We start from the raw sequence: 13,864 nt of genomic DNA on the forward strand, positions 1-13,864 counted from the left end.
TGGTGTCTGTTCCTCTTCATTAACTATATTATAAAATAAATTTTTAAATCATGTTCTTAAAAATTACCATTATTATTCTGATGTTAAGTTCAAATACTCCATTACAGGTTCGTCTCCTAACTGCTATGGGGATAAAAATTAATGCCCATTTTAATCACTCACTGTTAAGTTTCTGGTTGTTAATTTAATCCCAAAACTAGCAAATATCTTCCTCTATTCTACTCTGTTGAATAGTAGTAGTGGGCAAAACCATACAGCATGGCCTGTTTCTAATTATCCTCTCATGTTTCCTCCTAATGAACAAAAAATCTCCATTTGGTACATTGCCTGTTAACCTCTCTAGAGGTCAGTGCCTCGTTCCTGTAATGTAGCACACCTTTTTCCCTTACATTTAACACAGCTATTACTTTCTGGAAGGCAGGATGTTTCATGGTCAGACTGCTGCACAATCAAGCTGGCCCTTTTCATTCAATGTATTACGTACTTCTGTATTTGAAGGCTCAGGGAAAGGTAATTAAGTCTGACCATGAGGGTAATAGCTGCCACAGAGGTTGCCTTGGCTACTCATTCTTTGTGTGCAAAATTGATGACTGATAAAACATCATATGATAAAACATCAAATCCATTACTACCATCAACAAAACAATAGGTATCAGCAACCCATATTCTTCTGCCTACCAAACAGCTTACTTCTGTCATGGTCTAAGAACCCCAGGTCTGTGACAGGAAATTTCAACCAATATACTTTATTGCTAATTAACAAGCTGCTAGTTACTGATTCTGTACTGAGAAATAGAACAAATAAACACATAGGGAAACATCTCAGCTTTGTGCCTGACACCTCTCCTCCTCCCTTTTTACTCTCTTTGTTGCACTCAGCCCTTCTGACATGTGACTGATGACACAGGGGACTTCGTTGTTGTTCCTTTACTTTTGCTTTTCTCATTTCTGATTTCACTGCCCCAGTACAGGGTCCTGCACAGGCTGTACACCCTCCTCAGCCTCCTCCCGGCCCCTCCTGGGTGACTCGTTGTTCTGTGCTGCTTGACAGGCTCCTGAAGGCAAAAATTAAAAACCAAAATCTGATGGGGCCCCAGGTTTGTTTTATGGCACAGCTCAAAAGCCAGAGCTGGAACTATTTTTTGTTTCTCTCAGTGCTGAGGAGGTCACCATCAGGGCAAGTATGTCTCCAAAGAGTTACTATGGAAATTACCATGCACTTTGAACACCTTTTTCCTACTGAAAGAAAGGAGGACTGGGCACCTAGAAACCTTAGAAAACCACAGAAAATCACAAGCCAGCCAGCTTCTGGCAGCTGGTAAAAAAAGTAGATGTGCCACCAAGAAAGGTGTTCTCATATTTTAAAACTATGGGGTTAGACTTCCATCAGTTTTAAAGTGGCTTTAGTTGATGAGGTCAAGGACTCTGTTCCCCCAGTTTGCTGGTGTTGAACAAATGGCTTTCTACTTGTTTTCCATTGTAGCCCTTACTCTTCCTACCCTGTGAAAGAAACATAAAGGAACTACAAGAACAATTGCAAACAAATGCTGCAAATACTATGTGTGGGATTGTAAACACAAGCAGTGATTTAGCCCTAAATGGCAAAGGGAGTAGCAGGCAACCAGGCCTTCAATTATTAACTAACAAGGCTGGACTGACCCCGAGGTTTCCTCCATGCTTGTGAGGCAGAGCAGGGGCATTTCACCGAGTGCACAGCATCAGCCTGATTGGGAAAGCAGCGCTGTGGGAGCCAGCCAGCAGAGCACTCCTAAGGGTGCAGCAGCTGGGTTACATGAGCTTTGCTCCTGTGGTGCTGAGCAAAGCCTTCAGGTATCTTGATCATCCTAGCTTACTCTCTCTGGGTGGGGAACTGAATCCAGACCTACACACCTCTTTCCATCTGGGGTGCCCTAGAGTATCCTCTCCCCCTATTCCAGAAAGACACAGAAGGGTTTTCTGCAGCTTCCTTGTGTGCTCAACACCTACAGGATGGGTGTTAGATAACCCTAACAGTGTCTGTGGAACAAGTAATGAGATGGTGTGGATCCCATTCTTGTAAGGTGGAGATCATTCCCTGTCTTTAGCATCCCTGAGACGCAATGCTGAAGTTCAGGAGAAGCAAATCTCACAGACCATCCTAAGAAAAACCTGGGATGTTCTTCTTAGGGAAATGGAGTTCCCAGCTCTGTTATCTGGTATCCATGTCTCTTGCCTTCCTGCTAAGGAGGGCTGACATGAAAATTTCCCCTACAACCTGACCTCTGCTTCTTTCTCGGTGTGGCTGTGCCCCAAAAAGCTGTATCAGAGATAACTATTTTCTACCAACACCAACAGAGGTTTGGGGGAGCTAGGTGAAAAAGGAGGCAGAAGAGTCCCAGGAAAGAGAAAAAAGCAGAACTTGCCTCCAAGGGTCTTGTGAGCAGTCACCATCCACACTTGTCTACTTCCATTTTTTTCCCTCCTGTTTGTTCTTCGTTGTTTTTTGTGGGTTTTTAAAATTTATTTTACTCTAATTTTAGCTTTCTTAATAAGTGCAACCTCAAAAAGACTGAAATGGAAGTAAAATAAGAAATAAGAGACCTGGTATCACTTCTGACACTAGGGATTGAAGCCTTTCCAGCCTCTCAAAGACAAGTGTGTAGCAGAAGCCCAGCTCTGGTAGAAAGCCTTTGCTCACAGCTAACCTAGTTCTAGATTTGATTTTTTTCCTTTTTTCCTGTCCATTATGTCTGAGGATCAGAGATGAGTCACAAAGGACAGAAATATGTTTGTTACTACACCAGGCCTTTTTGTGACAAATAGTGTCAGTGGAGCCACAGTGAAGATAGAGCCAGTGCTGGAGCTGAGTACTGGAGCAGACAGAAAATTTCAGAGCAGGTGTGTAAGCCGGAAAAATTAATCTGCCTGTGGTAACACACACAAGGAAGTGGGTTCCTAGACTGTTCATCAATTAAGCTTGGAGACCAGAAAGATTATTGCAATAGGAATTCTGTTTCATAAAGGAGGCATCTCCTCTGAAGGAAAACTGTATCTCCTAGTGCCTGTCATTGTTCCTGTATTTTCACATATCAGGAAGGAATTTCTCCCTATGTACCTACAACTATGATTTTCTTTTGTCCTACATATTCATCACAGGATAACCCCCTTGACTATAACGGAGTGTCACCTGGCATGCGTTTTCCTGTGCCTTGGAAGAATATACTGTGCATGGATCCTGCATACATTATTTAAATGGAAGAACTAAGAAAATAGCATGAAATGTATTCATCAGCTTGACTGACAGATGTGTTGCACACCTGCAGGTCAGGCGAAAGTGGGGACAGAGGCATCTTCTCTTTTGCATTCTGCGGAATTCTGAGGTTATTGAAGGTTTTTAATGGTGCAATCAAATCATTATAAGCAAAAAGCTACAAAATCAAATTCAGAACAATGAATGCATCAGTTCATTAATGGAACAGTTCCAGCCATCTGGTATTCATATGTTCTACTCTGGGGCTGCTATTGTGCAGACATAAATGACCCAATCTTACCTTCCAGCAACAGCTTTCATTAACTAAATATATCCATATTCTTTATTGCTCAGCTAATATTACAGGCCCTGTCCTGTGTTTTGGGAAGGTTGGTGAGCGGGAGTGAGTTCAGTTTTGGTTAAACCATCAGTCCCACAGTATTTCCTTTGGGTTTGTGTGTGTGTTACCCATCCCATTGTGAACATGGCACGTCTTGGAAAACTTTTAGTGACTTCTGCTGCTGAAGCTCTAGAAGAGAGAGAAGGGGTCAATCATTATTTCAGTAAAAATAACAACACTTAGACACTAGTAAGAAATACTGTCTCTTGAAGGAAACATAATTCTAATGTAGGACTGAATTTTTCACTTGCCGTTATTTACTTTTTTCAAATGATAGCTCCAGCAGCTCGTCAAAGCCCACAGAATCACAGAATGGGTAAGATTGGAAAGGACCACAGTGGGTCATCTGGTCCAACCTCAGGGTCATCCCAGAGCACATGGCAGAGGATTGTGTCTAGGCACTCCTTGAATATCTCCAGTGAGGGAGAGTCCACAACCTCTCTGAGCAGCTTGTTCCAGTTCTTGTTCACCTGCACAGTAAAGAAATTCTTCCTCATGTTCAGGTGGAAATTCCTGAGCATCAGTATTTGTCCATTGCCTCTTGTCCTATTACTTGGCACACTGGCACCACCAAGAAGAGCCTGGCTCCCATCTCTTGGCACCCTCCCCTCAGATATTTTTAGATGTTGAAGAAGTCCCCTCTCAGTCATCAGTTCTTGAAGCTGAGCAGGCCCAGCTCCCTCATCATTTCCTTGCAAGAGAGATGTTCCAGCCCCCTTATTGTCTTCTGCTGGACTCACTCCAGGAGCTCCATGTAACTCCTGGCATCTAAACAGACCAAACGGATGTGAAAAGTTATATACAGTACAGAGGCATCCATCTGACCTTTTCTGAGCAATTTATTTTTTTTAATCCTGTGAAAGGGTATGGCACTCAATTTATTGGTGTACAAACATCATCCAGTTCAAGGTGAAAGGGCACAGACAGGATAAGTTATGGATTTTAATGCTGTCTGTTGACTAAGGATCTCTGTTGGAGCAAGATTTTATGTTCATTGGACCTTGCAGCTATAGCCAGAGGGCCAGGTGCTGGAGCAATGCACCCAACAGCTGCCGCTGCGCTTGCTGGAGGTAAAGCTTTCCTTGTTTCCCTGTATCCTCATGAGAAGCGGGATTTCAGTCATTTCATGGCAGACCAGGGCCCTATGTTTGATGAAGAGACAATCAGAACAGTATTTGCTTCCCAGTCATCCCTTAACACCCTACAAACAAATATTTTTTCGACGACCTGGAAAACAAAAGGGTGAATGAGCAGCAGTGTTCAGGCAGCATAAATGCACAGCTTCCCTCAAACAGCAGTGGTGACCCAGCCCCAGGCTCCAACACAGGTGCTCCTTGGAGCTGAAGGACACGTGGGGGAGTGTTCAGTGTTGCAGCCACCCCATGGGACACACCCACCCAGCCTCCCCCCACTGCCTTCCTTCCCTCCATGGAACCTGCAGCCATCCCTGACTCTGTACACAAAACCATAGCTCCTCCTCACTGTCTTGCCTCACCTTTACCACAGTAAAGCCACAACCATCAGCTTCCATCCACGAGCCTCCTGGCAACCTTCTGCCCCTATGCCTGCCCCAGACAAACCCCATATGCTTCACACAACCATCAGTTCTTGATGCATCTCACAGCATGTGATTCGTAAGACTCTTAACAGTAACACAGAGGTTTATGGTTCTGTACGAGATGTGACTGGATTAGTCACTAATGCACTGAATTCCTTTACATCTCTGGCAGTAATTGCCTGAAACCTCTTGCAAACCCTAGTCCAGTCATCTCAGGGCAACATGGGTTATGTGCCAGAGAGTTTCAAGTGACAGGACAAACCCAAACCTTCTTTCACAAAGAGCCCTGAGCCCTGGTCACTTGGACAGACACTGCTCTCATGTCTGGCTCTGGCATTGTCTAAACAGCCTGATCTGACCTAGATCTTGCCACAGAGGCTACGAGGAACAACAATCTCCTCTGCTTTTGTGGGTACATCCCTAACCCTCATTGTGCTCAGGCACCTATGGGCACCCATTTTTCCCTCAATCCTGGCCTTGCAGCCCAGCTGTTAGGGGCTGGGCATGGGCAGAAAGCCATGAAGAGCCAAAGCTTGGCATCAGGAGCACTATGGTTCCATCAGCTTTTCAGCAATGTGCTACACTTCAGAAGGATTAGGATATCCTTAGGTCCAGGCAACAAGAGGCTGAACCAGGGAAAGAGAGACTTTCCACAGAAAAACCTGCACTTTTACCTTGAGAACTTTAGAGGTTTTAGAGGAGTTTGTGGCTCACAGGACATCATGCACTGCTTCTGCATCACAGCAGGAGCCCTGAGGAGACTGAACCAGGGCAGAAGCACTGCTAACTGTCACAGAACAAAGATGACACGGCTTTATGGATAGGGCTGCTTTCTTTCTGTGAGATTTCTGATGTGCCTGAAGTTTCTCTGGAAAACAGCATGTTTTCTAACTGTAGGTAATGTTACTTGCTCAGATTCCTCTGCATCCTATTCTGAACAAGATACAGAGATCCCCAGCATGTGAGCACTGGGCTTCAGATAGTATGTATGTAACAAATGAGCAAAAAGTCAAACTCCAGAGAGTGCTTTACTCTTTGTGAATTGTTGGAGAAGTTCTTTGTAATGTAACACATGTTTTAGCAATCTACTGTTAATGGCGAGACTTTAAGAAAAAAAAGATGATCAATAAAAAGTGAAAATATTGTTCAAGGTCTCTAATTATTCCTATCTCAGATAGTGCTGAAGCAAGCCATTTGTCCCCACAGTAATTAGTAATGATCTAATGCTTCTTTCAAAGCACCCATTGCACACATTGCACAAAATTTCAGCACATTTCCAATTTCAGCAGATTTCCAAAATTAAACTATCCATTGCTATCCACATCACAGTACACTGCATAGAGAAGTGAGAGAGTGAAGAAACATCTTAAGTGTAAATTCCATGAATTTTTATTTTTTATTGAAAACACCAGAGGTACTTTCCAGGCCCAGACTGAAGAGGAATTAGATGTTTAACTTTTCTGGGTTTGTATGACTAACCTTGCAGCCACTCAGTTGAAACTGTATGAATGCTGAGAACTAAATACAAATATATCAGTGTCTGCACATGTTAAGCATGCTTATGATTTGAATCAATTCACTAAATTGAGCACATGGAACTTGCATGGTTTGTTCTGGAAACAGAAGTTTTTCCAGACTGAAGGATGTGAAAACTACTTCCCTATCTAATGCAATTCAGTACATCTGTGTGTGATTACATAAACACGTCTCAGACCACAGAGCACCACAGCCAAGTCTCATAGCAGTTACATTCATTAAACGTCAGACCATGTGATCTTCCCTGAACCTTCAATATTTGCCTGTTTGTAAGATTCACTGAATATTCCTTAAATTTTCTATTTAGAGCAAGAGTGCTTGACTAAGAATTAATTACATTATCCTTGAATAAATCACAAGTCAATGTTTCAGGGCTGGGCAAGCATGCCTGAAGTCACTAACAGAAAATAAAAGAACTGAAAAAACATTGCTGCTTTACCTACATCAGTTCACTGAAAGTAGACTCAAAAATACTTTTCTTTTAAATGTTTGTGATCATTTTACCTGCATATAATTCAATCTCATGCATAGATCAGCCTTTCCCCATGAGCTCAGGACTGCTATTTTCTGCTATTTTCCTTCAGGGGTCAATAGCTAGAGTTGCTGCAGAGAACATCCCAACCAGCAATTTTTGAGTAACCATAGGGATGCTAAGCAGTGGTGATTTCCAATTTGGAGATGCAGTAGCTCTTTGCAGCAAGCACTGTCCTTCTGCATGCCTAAGGTCGTAGGTCTCACCCACAGAGATGTAAATCTTGTCAGATCACCCTTTGCTTGAAGCTTTGAATGCTTTTAACTTAATCTTGGTTCTTAGAGTGGTGTCTGGGCAACTGGCTGAGGACAAGACAGATTTTGTAGACATGTACAGGCAGTTCATGTCCCAAAAAAGATGAGTTAAATCTGGTTTATAATGAAGCTACAGAAGAAATACTGCCACAGGATTGGAAGAACCAATTTTGCATTCTGAAGACCTGCTCTCTAATCAGTGGCTCATGTAAGTCGTCCCTTTTGTACCACCAGCGGAGGACACATGCAGTTTGAGCACACTGTTTCAAGCCTGCAGTTGTCCAGGATGTGGCCTGAGCATAGCTGAGAAAATTACTAAGATCTGTCACCATAATTGGTGTAGAGATGCTAAACCATGTATTAGAGCTTGTAACAGAACATGCTTCTTGGTCACTTCTTGCAAACACTTGGTAGCTTGCTTTGAACAGGTAGAAGACGAAATCCAGCATTTTCCAAAGTTAATAGCCTGCTGAATACTTAACAAACTTTTCAGCATGTTTCAGTACAAAAACAAGGTCTGTGTGGTGACAACAACTTCCTAAAGAGAAAGCACCTCACCAGCCATGACAGCAAGAGACCTGCTCTCACTGATACAAAAAACCTTCCTAATAACCATACCCTTGGTGCAGCAGATACTGCCAGTAGACAGTGTCATCACTGCGTTGATGGCATACAAGCAGAGATCAGAGTTGAGAATTGTCTCTGCTACTTTCTGGTTCTTTGAGAAGTATGAGTGCTTTAAGTGGGCTTGGTGCTTCATTATAGGCTTTTGTACTGCTGGAGGCATCGATGGCTTGTACAGCTGTGTGTAACCTCCCTAGAAATCTCCCTACAGGGGTTAGAAACACTTTGCCATTTCAACCACTGAACACTAAGTGTTGTGCAACATACATCTTTCCACTTGATACATGTACGTGCAAAAGTGGCCTCTAGATGCTCCTGCAATCCAATGAAATCAGAGTATTTCACAGTAAAAACTGAAGGGGGGCAGGGCATGGGGAAGAAGAAGTAATTCGAACCTGATTTTGTATAATAAAATAATTCTTCTAATCTGGAAAACTGTCTGTTGTGCAACCCTGTCCCTTTCCAAGGATGAGCGCTCGGTGAACCTGCAAACTGACTATTCCTATGACTGAGGTTCCCAAACGGCTCTTGCCGACATCGGCAAGATATTCGAAAGTTTCACAGGACGAGCACTGCGGCTGCTCCATAACCACCTGCATACCACGCCACGCAGCCCAAACCCCACGGCCCTCTCCCGAGGTAGCCTCCGCGACCGGCCAAGGTCTGCTGCAGAGAGCGGGCGGCCGCCAGCGCAGCGGCTGCCACAGCCCCCGTCGCTGCCCCGCCGGCGCTGGGGCACGCGTGGGCTCTGCGAGGCGGGGCGGGCACACCTGGGCCCCGCCCGGCGGAGGAGCGCGGGCGGACCGGGGGCGGAGGGAGCCCATCCCATCCCGTCCCGTTCCGTCCCTCCCGCCCCGTCCCGTCCCGTCCCGTCTCGTCTCGTCCCGCTCTGTCCCTCCCCGTCCCACCCCTCATTCCTCCTTCCCTCCCTCCTTCTCTCCCTCCCTCCCTCCCTCCCTCCCTCTGTGCGCGCCGGCGGCGGCGGCGCCGCGCTCCCTCCAGCCGCGCCCGCGCAGCCCCCGCAGGTAAGCGCAGCGCGGCGGGCCCGGGGGCGGAGCGGGGCGGGGGGTCCCGCCATTCTCGCCTGCGAAAAGGTGCCCGCTTCCCATTCCCCAAGGGCTCCATGCCCACGGCACCCTTCTCCTCCTCACTTCGGCTTTTTTCTCTCGTGTTTCTGAACCTGGTGTAAGTCCCGCAGCGCGCAGTGGTGCGCGGGGCGGCGCGCGTTGGCAGGGGGCCCTCGGCGGTGAAAAGCTCCTTTGGAATGGGCTGGAGTGGGCTGCAAGCATCAGGTCAGGCTGCTGTTCCTGCTGGGCTAGCGTCTCCGGGGCTGGCCTGGAATAAGTGATGGGCACTTGTTTGATTAAGGGACACTAACAGGACTTATTTAGGGTCTATCTTCATATTTTTCTTTTCTTTTTTTTTTTTTTTTTTTTTGCTTTCCTCCCCCCGTCCCCCCCTCCCCGAAGTCTCTTTGGATTTATTTATACCAAATTAAGGCAGTGGAAAAAGTCCTAGATAAAAAATGGTTGCCACCTCTCTCTCCTGACTTCCTCAGTCCTTCGGACGAAGAGCCTGCTAAAGTCCGATGGGAGCAGTGTCGGTGTATCCATGGTGTTTATAAAGGTAAAGCACAGGGAGAAGACAAATGACAAGCGTAAGGGTGTGGATTATTAGAGAAAGACTGGGAGCGGGGGGAACAGGAGGGAAGCTTGAGGACAAAAGCCGTTAGCAAACTGAAGTGAGAAGACAGAGGTGGAACCAGAGGGACCAAGTTTCTTCCTCTCACTTCTTTTCCTGTGTTCTTTTTAAATAGCTTCACAGCGGGAACCATCCCAAAAAGCTGCTTCCTATGGAAATATGTGAAAAGTTTTCATTATCAGAAAAATGTTGGAATGTCTAAGTTTAATTTTCTTGGGGATTTCTCTGTGAAACGAGCTCACACCTTCATGATTTCAGTTGTCTGTGAATGTTAGAAGCTGCCCAAATCTTCCTTTTCTTCTTTTTTTTTTTTTCCCCATCCTTATTTGCTCCACGTTTGGGTTCCTTTTTTGTGTGGTTTTGTTGTTGTTATTGTTTGTTTGCTTGCATGTTTTTTTTGTTTGGTTTGGCGTTTTTTGAAGTTTCAAGGCAAAATAACTTGGGGGTGACCCTGTAGGCAGCTTGTGTTCTCAAAGTGTGGGGCAGTTGGGGTAGCTGCAGTCTTTTTACTGCTAAGAACTGCTGCAACTCTTATCTCTTCAAAGAAAGTTTTTTCATTGTAAGTCAGGTTTGGTGTGTTGTACCATTTGGTCTGAAATGAATCACTCTCAGGTCTGGGAGTCATGTTTCAATTTGGCGGCCAGGGCTGTGTGCCATGCAGCCTGTTACTCTTGTGCGAGGATGGGCTATACTGTAGTACTAAAATAATGTTTCTGGCAATTTCAGCAGTGGACTGAAGCAATACTCTGTGTGCACAGGCGTAAGTGAAGCTCTGCCCTGCAGCTCGCTATTACTGGCTCTAGGTGTGCCGCATGTTTTTCCTTAACTGATATGTGCTCGGACTTACAAAGCAACTTGATAGGCCTGTGTTTTACTGTTGTTTTTATTAAATATTAACCACACAAAATCAAATGCTGTCTTGCTCCAGAATAGATTGACACTGTCTCATCCTGTGCAGTTGTACCTGAACAGTGGTTGTTTTCCTTTTTGTGTGGCAAATAACCAAGGAAATGTTATTTAGGAATACTGAGAAGCATTTTTGCATGATCAGTATGGTGTTGTCTTTATCACTCCCTATTACAGATTGCACTAGTTAGACCCTTGGCTGCTATAAACCTTGTTCTGAGAACTTAGCAGTAGCAGTGCTGGTTGGAGAGAGGAAAACATTGGCTGGTGTCTGCTTTCTCTTCCTCTGCTCTTCAAAACAAATACTGAGGGTCAAAAGGCTAAAGAGCTTTTGAGACAAAACACATGGAAAATGCAAAATTAAAGTAATGCTACACTGCATACCCAGCTTTAATATGTGAACTCCACGTGTGAGTAACAGACAATCTTATCACTGTGTGCAAAAATACTTTATGGTCATGTGGTTTTCATCAGTAACTCTGGAAGACTGTAACTAAAATGTAATTCCTTCTCTGCTTAAAAATGGGAGAAAATAAAAATCTGTCTTTTACTTTGTCTTGTAGTGTCACACAGTGAAACTATTTGGGGAATCCAAGAGAGAGTGTTGAAGAAAGTGTTTTGCTCTGGAGTAGAAATTTGGGTAGTACTTACATGGGATTCACTTTTGTATCACTGTGATGAGCCCTTAATAACACCTTAATGGATAGTTAGCTGTTTCTCAGTGGCCTCTCCATATTAATCTTGCTTTGTCTCATGTTCAGAGGTTTAAATCAAAAGGCAAGTAATTCTTCCGAGCAGTTTATTCCTTTGGAAGACCACCACCATCTTCCGTTTGAGTACCCAGCAGTCTGAGCGCTCTGAGGTGAGCTGCCTTCTCCAGATGTCAGAAGAGCTGGCTTTGAGCACCTCTAGGTGGTGACCTGCCAGCACTTACTGAGCACTGTTGCTGTGTATCTGGCTTTTTTTATCATATGGATGCAGAGGATAACTGAGTGCAGCTCTTTTTGCCATCAGGGCTGAGTGGGGAACTCTTCACAGCTGTTGCTGATGGTCTTGATGATGCCCAAGGATACGTGGAAGAATTTGAGAGTGGGAACAGGTTGTACTGTGTGGCAGTTGTCCTTTTCACTGTCATTTCCCTCACAAAATTAGAGCTTGCTACATGAGTGCAATTTCCTTCCTTTCATAAAGAAAAATGCATATAATTTAAGGCACACGTAAATTCAACTTAAATCCATCTAAATGGGATATTTGAAGAGTGGCTGCTACACATAATGCCAGGGGAAAGATGCATACCACTGTTTTACTGAAAGAAGGATAGAACAATCAATATTTGATCCCTCCAGCATCTTTAGTTAGTGGATTAGTTCTTTATATGTTGTGCATTTCACTGCTTCATCTTTCACGCTGAACTGTATTATTTTTTCTATCAGTTTAGTAGGGTGAAAAGAAAAGCAACTTTTGAGAAAATAAACAGTATGTCTTTTCTTTTTCCATCTTCCCATGTCCTTTTCTTTAAGATTGCTTGCAATTTAGGTATGGTCCTCATTTGTTGCCTTAGGATTTTTGATAATCTGAAGGGAGGACACTGCTCTCCAGAAATGCTTGATCATGAGGAACTTGAGACAGTAATAGCTTGAACTGGCAGTGGTTATGTAGCACCTGATGTGGTTTTGACTTTTCCAGGCGTCACAAGGTGATACTGTAGAGATGTGGCACTCTTCAATAGTGCTGCAACTTACACACTACATGTTTTTCCTCACGTGTTTTTCTTCATAGCTAAAGCAGAAGCTTAAGACTTCATCAGTGGCCCATAGATGTCAACGGTAAAATCTATATCGGCACTGAATGACTTTGGATCAGGTGAGAGGCTGATGTGTTGGTTTGACAGAAATACAAAATTATTCACAGGGCAGAAGAAAGCTCTGTCAAGGAAATGAGAGCTGCTTTTCTACTGACATGTCATGGAACTTGAATTTTGGTTTTCTTCATTTTTATTTCAATCTTAGCTTCTTTAAAACATGTAGAAGCATCGCCTGTTCATTCTTGCACCTTCATTGATGTGCTGATACATGTGACAGTGAACATCTGAATATCTGGTGCTTTGGTTTGATTTTTGGTGAAAGTAGAGGAGTTCTGAGAAGTGCCTGTCTTTGTGTACCCAGACCTCTCCTTCTCTCATCAGTTGGTGTTTCTTGACTACCTGACACTCCTTCCATACTCCCAAGCTGATTAACAGCACACCTGATTTGCAAAATCTTGCTAATTGTTTGGCTGAAGGTTGCACTCTAGGATCAATTTTCATTTTTTAATGACTGGTGTCTTTAATTGTTGAAAGTACTGTTTCTATTTGTGCAACATTGAGCACCAGAAGAGAAGAGAGCCTATGTGGTGGTGCTGGTTTAGATAGTGTATGTGTGTCCTCATGTCACATGGCAACTCCATGATCATGGCATTTCCCTTACAAGCTCTTGACAAAGAACTTTTGAGATGGTTAAGGTTTTGTATTTCTCTACAGAGGAACAATAGCCTTGCTTGGACTAGTGCAAAGTGTCCAGAATTTCCTGATAGGCACAAACTACAGGAGTAGTTTGTTGACCACACTTTTTTCAGTCCTGTACCTACTTCGTACTGGATCTGGCTGCTTCTTGACCCAAATATTGTAGGCAGTTAGTGCACATAAAGAGGGGAACACTGGTGTATTTACCCCAGAAGTAAAGAAGTGTTTCTCCTGAAAATGAAAGTGAATCTTCTCCCTTTGCTTCTGACAGGCAAAACCAGCCACAGACTTGGGTGGCTGCTGTGGTGCAAGGAGTCTGGGTAAGGCGTGCCTGCCCCTTCCAGCAGCTCAGCTGGAGAGGGGGAACCACATCCCTCCTCCTCAAGCCACTCCCAGGATGAATAGCCTGGACAGGGTTCTGGGCTGGGATGTGTGGAGAGTGTTTTGCTTTCCAAATGCCTTGAAGATTTGTGCCAGTGGACTTGGTAACGGATAACGGCCTGGCTGCTGGTCCTTCTGGGGAAACAGGAGCAAAGTGTTGTGCCTTGCTGTTTCCCACTCCTACGTTACAGTGTGGTCTGCTGCTGAAATGCTGGTAGGTGGTGTGGATCAGTGGCACAAGAA

General features: G+C 44.3%; 1 protein-coding gene across 2 annotated transcripts in view; it reads left to right on the forward strand.

Moving 5' to 3' along the window:
- The first annotated feature begins 9,102 nt into the window (after positions 1-9,102).
- LPAR1 (lysophosphatidic acid receptor 1) overlaps positions 9,103-13,864 on the forward strand; it is a 74,791-nt gene continuing 70,029 nt past the window's right edge. The window contains exons 1-2 of one of the 2 annotated variants that reach the window (XM_032096109.1): positions 9,116-9,158; positions 9,603-9,759. The gene's annotated coding sequence lies outside the window, so the exon portion shown is untranslated. Of the gene's footprint in view, positions 9,159-9,602; positions 9,760-13,864 lie in introns of both variants that reach the window. The other variant, XM_032096110.1, reaches the window with a different exon arrangement.

The sequence above is a fragment of the Corvus moneduloides genome, chromosome Z (genome assembly GCF_009650955.1).
Source record: "Corvus moneduloides isolate bCorMon1 chromosome Z, bCorMon1.pri, whole genome shotgun sequence".
In the NCBI taxonomy this organism is placed as follows: Eukaryota; Metazoa; Chordata; class Aves; order Passeriformes; family Corvidae; genus Corvus; species Corvus moneduloides.